Genomic DNA, 6465 nt, shown 5'->3' on the forward strand with positions numbered 1-6465 from the left:
TGGATTCCTTGTCAAGTTAGTTTGGGGGAGGTGTAGACACGATTGCGCGAATTCGGGTAACGGCTAGAAGGGAGAAATCGAAATGGAGGTTTGGGCTCTCGAGGGATTTTTTCTCTTTTCTAAATATAGAAATATATCATCCTTTCCTATTCTTATACGAATTTAATCCCCTTACCTTATGTCTTTTTTTTTTTTTACTTACTTACCTGAAAAAGGGTCAAATTGTCCGAACTACGGAACTAGGAATCCCCATGGAGACCCTCATAAATTGCAAATGCTCATTTATTAATAATTAATTGGATTGATGATCAAGGAGGCAGGGGTACAAAGACAGACGAGTAATATAATGACATGAAAATTAGTAAAGGAAATAGTTTGTATTTTGTATAGTTTGTCCTTTTGGATGGAGTGACCATGAAAATGACAGCATTATATAAGTTAGATTTTACCTTGGAAAATCCATGCAAGATAAGATACTATGGCCAGCCTAAGTGGGGTCCAAATGGCTACGCGTGATGCCTTAGAGATTATAACACGCCACGCTTTGCCAAAAATCTCCCATTTCAAACATAAAAAAAAAATTAGAACAAAATCAAAGGTTTCATAGAACAACCAGGAACCATCCTCGTACCTTGGTCGAAGATTAGGCCGTCGACTAATTAGATGAAAGAGACATCGGAGCCTAACTCGATAACGGGGAGTCCTTTCCCCGATCGAACCGGACTTGATAGTCCATAGAAAAATCGAAGCGATTGTAAAGATCTTATCCAGAACTATCAGAAGGTACTGTCGATACGATCAAATCCAAACGAATCGGTCCATCAATTGGGAATGGAACCTTCGAAAGAATATTAGTCCTCTGACATCGTTGGTGGAGAATAGATGATGAATGGTCAACCTCTACACGAGGGGGCAGCATCGAAGAGCTCGATTCGTTCCCGACATGATTCGAGCTCGTGATCCCGTGAAAGACACGTCGAGCGTTAGGGTTAGGTTAAGGAGTACTTTCGGGTGTGAACGCGAGAAGGGAGAGATTTTGAGCTTTTGCTTTACTTGAGCAAAAGTGGGGGGTGGCGCGAGGAACCCAAACTTTTATGCTTTAACGTCACTTCTCTTTTGTTGGGGAAGGAGTTTTCTTGAGCAAGGCGTCCTTACGCGCCTCTCGCACGCTCCATCATGGCTTCGGTCATTTCCTTAGAAAAGGGTAACGACGAAAGAGGCTCCTGTCGGAGACAGTTGGAGATAAAAGTCGTGCAATGAAGAGCAAACACTCAATCTCAAGGGTGACCTCGGTCTCAGCCCGTCGATCGAACCGGATTGGAATGGCCGGTCGATCCGGCTCCTTCCTAAATTGGGCATCGGATTCGGTACCCTAAAATAATTGCATGATCGAGCGAAATAGGACGATTAATTTCAAATATATACGGTTAATTAGTGGTACTCACATATATCTTAAAAATAACGTTTTGTAAGGTGTGGTTTGGTTTGTCGACTCGGTTTCGCCTGGGAGAAAAACCGAGGTTGAAGCCATTGTTAACATAACACGGGAGGACATTTGTGGAATTAGAACTATTTTTTTAAGGATCATGATGCATGGAATGATGCAACTTTCCACAGAGGGAAGTAGTTTTTTCAAACCACACACTCCCTCTTTCTAATGCCAGCTCACAAGCCAACGTGCACGTATGTGCTAATGACATTGTTCATGTTATTGGCCCCACTTTGTTTTAAACTTCAATTACGACATGGTACTCGGCGCCCCCCACATGAAGCGCATGCGCTGTTTTTTTTATAATTATTTTAAATTACAAATGGAGAAATAAAGTTTATAATAATTCACTTAATACATTAATCTAATAAAAGGGTCTGAGCATCTGTAACTTTAATAGTTCTTTTTAAGGGAAACGTCCAGTTGTAAAAAACTCTTTTTAGAATGCACGTATAAGTTGTGTTATAGAAGTCTTACATCGAAAAATTGATGTGATGCGGAGTAGTTAATATATTCTGGTTGACCCATAGCTTATTTGCTTAAAATTTTGAGTGAAAGCGGACCCAACTTGATATATTGATGGGCTTAGAGTTGGGCTTTGCAGGGGGAAATTTTTTGGAGTCATGTGTGGCTTCTTTTAGAGAAGTCCCATATCGGAAATAAAGGGATAACCATACAAATGGTCTCTAGACTTTAGCACAATAATTAGTCTCAAGAATATAAGATAAATAAAAGGATAATGATACAAATGGTTATGTATCAAAAGTCCAAAGACCACATTAAATAAATTAAAAGTTCTTTAATTTCGATAAACCGCCTAATTATTTGCTACCACATTGTCTATCGGGTCAAGATTTATGGATTATTTGTGCCGGGCCAAGATTTATGGACTAGTAGTTGTTGTGTCATTTTCCCATAAATAATCCGCGTCTCTCGTGGATTCTACGAAGCGACTTTTCATTCGTGGATCCTTAATTGATGAATGTTGTGGAAACCCCATCTGTGAAAATCAACTATGAAAATGCATGAACAGAAACGCTGCGTCCGCCATGCAAGACTTGTCCACGCGATCTTCCCAGCTGCGACCCAACATTTATTGTGGCCTCGTGGCTCATCACTCGAGCACGAGGAGCGAAGAAACGAAAATTCAAGGATAAGGAAGCTGCTGCGGAAACCCATCGGCTCCGGTCTTTGCAATTTGAATCTTTCGGGGCTACAGGCCGAGCGACTAACACGAACAAAAATCACGAACGGCCACGGCAAAAGACCGCCAAAAGTCATGAAAATGTCAAAGTTCTAGAACGTTGTCTAGTCGGATATGCTTAACAATCCAGAAATAATGGCAGCGGGTCCCCCTTGGTCTCTCACATTATATGTTAATTAGACTTATGCCTTAGTATTATATGGCTATTTCCACGTGTGGGTGAGGAAAGTTGTACGTGCAACTACTGGTCTTTGGTCCCGGACCGAACCGTGAGACTGTCAGGTTTTGCACGAACATCGGTTGAGGACAATGTCTCATATGTCTGCCGCCTCCTTCCGAATGGAGAAAATGGCTTCTCGGACTGGCTAATCTGTTCTTAATTGTCTGTACTCTTGCACCATTTCCGGCGTACAAAACTGTCAGATCAAGATTTTGAACTGGCGATGCACTCAAATATAGATTGAAGAGGCAAGTACAGAAATCTGCATTTAAACACGTGAATGGCAACGCCATTTTATTCCTTTGAAAGGCGCAAATGGTTAAACATACTGTGTCATTGACCACATGGCTTAGGTGGATACTCAACTCGTTCTTAACTAACTTATGTCGTGTATCACGTGTATCGAACGAGTCGGAAAGTGTGCAACGAGTTGGCTCGGTGGTTATCAAGGGGAAAGGAATCGAGAGCGAAACGTGGAAGAAAGGGTCTGTGATTGCCGACGAAAAGAGCCGGAAGAAAAATACTCGTGTCTTGTTACACTTGACGGAATCCAAATTTTGTCGTGTGAGCAAGTTTTGGAATGCTGTGGTTGAATTTTGCGAAGGGATATCGCACATAACTTCCTCTTTATTAAAGGGAAATGGCACCTAGAAAGAATCCCTAAGTTTTGACCCATTTTTCAATAATATACTTGAACTTTTAAATTCGTTCATCCTGCTTTCTAGAACTACTCTTCTTTATATTTGATAAAACAAGAGAGAAAGCCACTGCTAGTCTCCGAACTATTGCGAAATGTGCAATTTAGTTTTTAAACTACAATGAACTAGAGTGCATACTCTATGATAATCTAGTGACCAGATTGTACATTTTTCGTCACGATTTAAAAACTTGTGGCGGCTTCCTGTCTTGTTGGGCCAAACATAACGATTCTATCGACTATTTAGGAATAGTTCGAGGTGGCGCATCTTGGAAGAAGGAAAGGTTGTTGGCGCTGGGAAGCAAAGCAATGAATGGGGAGTGGGACATGAAGGATATGAACTTTTGCAAATGGTCAATCAAATAATGGAGGGAGGGCATCTGATGCTGGAGTTTGAAGTCACAAAATGGAGGAAAGCAAGAATCTTTCTTGTTCGGAAGATTGCTTGAAGCCATCGTTTTGCACTGGATGTTCACATGGGCCATATTCGATCAATCGAAAGCGAGACGTACGAAAAATAAATAGCGCAATTAATCGACCGAACGCCGTTCAAACGAGGTATATTTGAGGCCTTGATGACTGATATGGGTGACACTGATCGGTTGTATTGCTATCGTTTTATGCATTTTAGTCAACTCTCATACTTGGATTTAAAAAAAAAAATTTATCGTCTACGGTTGAATCGTTGCTCTATGTGTGCTATTGCGATGACTCTTTGCTCGTGATAAATTGTAGTGACTTTTTGCTCGTGAATATAATAAAGGGAAATGGTTGATAAGCTCGAGCCAAAAGTAACAGTTAGGAGTGATCGATTCCATGGTGAATAGGTTGCAAACATGAAATTTGGAGCTTACCCTGTTATAACCGGTTTTCAGTTTTTGGAACCTATAACCTACTCCTTTTTTTGGAACCTATTCTAGAACCTACTCTGTTTTTCCGGTATGATTTTAGCATCTACACGAGAACCTATTTTTTTCCTTTTATTGATTTCATTTTTTCAGCAAAATAATATGAGCAACAACACGGTTCAAGGTAAAAGATAATCAACATAAATTCCTATCCGCCAAACACGTGGTCATGTACAATTACAAACGATGAAAATTTCAAACTCATAGTCACGCAAATTATAAAACTTCGTTCTCCATTCATCAAGATAATTTTTAAACTTCATTGTAGATTCATCCATGAAAATATTGCTTCAAAGAATAGAGAGAGAGGAGACAAAGAATGGAAAAGAAATAAATGAGGCGAGACAAAGTTAGACTCAAACTTAAAGAAACTATGTTTTTTTTTACTACGATTAAGAATCGGTTTCAAAACAGGTTCGATTCTCGGGTGGGTCTTCACTTGGAACCGAGAACCAGACTAATTCAAATCGGTTCCAAAAATTTAGAATAGTAAACCCGACTTGTTCATGTTGGAGCTAAGAACCGAATCGATTTTTCGGGCGGGCTGGTTCGATTCTCGGTTCTACTCGGTCCGGTTGCACACCGCTAATATTAGTGTAGGAACAATTAATTGTTAAGGAATTGAATGAAATCGAAGGTGCGGCCATATATATTACATTAGCCAATTTATAGGCTTTATGAGATTACCATATAAGAAAATTATATTAGAAAGTCTAATCCAAAAGCTTAAATTGATAGTGATCTACAAAATCTAACACTAGTATTAGAGCCCGGATTATTAACTAATACGGACACAATAATCACACATGGAAGAGATGGATTTATTTTGCTATGGGTGCACTAGGGATTCGACAGGATCGTTCGCTCTAATACAAAGTTAAAAAATGCAAAACAGAAGAGAGGGATTCCAATATATTTTATATATGATAATGAAGATTACATGAGCTTATTTATATGCTTTATAAGATAACTATATAAGAAAATCGTATAAATAGAAACACCAAATATAATCAATCAAGATTAATCAAGGATATGCAATATCAAAGGAGATATACGGATAATCTCTAGTAACACGTGCAAACATATAAAATATCCTAAAGATTTCAATAATATATCTAAATATCCTTAACAGCTGAAATAATCACTTTCCCTATGCGATCTTTGCCTTCCTATGTTGCCTTCAAATGATAACAAGGTCACTTATAACATGGAGATGAATGGTTTGAACTATGAACTTCTATTTGATTGTGTTTTTTGATGAATTTGGAAGCAAGACGATGTCAGAGAACTCGAAAGATGATGACTTCGGATCAAGTGGAGCCAAAGGTCCCTCGCCATCGCCGTCGCCACCTCCCCTCGCTACAACTCCCTTCATGTATCTGTGTAATGCCAATCGCCTCTCTCTCACTCTCACCCACATCAAGATGATGACCATCGGACGAGTCGATGAATGACGATCAATGCCCTGGTGAGAGAGAACCTTGATGGGCTTCTTTTTAAGAGAAGTTGGGCCATGACTTTCCAGTAGGATTGGTTGGAAGTGGGCTTGGGGCTCTAGGCTGAGTATCTTCTAATGTATTGGGTCTAATTTGCTTTCAAACGTCATGCCCTAGTGAGATTTGTTAACCCAAAACCCTTTTTAATTAAACTGGATGAATGTTGGTAAGTCATAGAATATTGGTAGATTCATATGACAGTTGGCATTTTGAGGCGTTGGCAAGAAAGACAAATATAAATTGGTAAAAGAATAAGACAAACTTGTAATTTGTAAACTGTTAAAAAAAGTTTGCTGATTTCATAAAATTATCTGTAATTTACCAAACTATTACATGAAAATTAGGTAATCAACAATTTTATTTTTTTTTATTTTTGCGAATAGTTCAAATTTACACTTTTCAGCTCTTTCAAAAATTTACTAGCATAAAAAAATTATTTTGGAAATGGAAT

This window comes from Rhodamnia argentea, chromosome 5 (genome assembly GCF_020921035.1).
Source record: "Rhodamnia argentea isolate NSW1041297 chromosome 5, ASM2092103v1, whole genome shotgun sequence".
Lineage (NCBI taxonomy): Eukaryota > Viridiplantae > Streptophyta > Magnoliopsida > Myrtales > Myrtaceae > Rhodamnia > Rhodamnia argentea.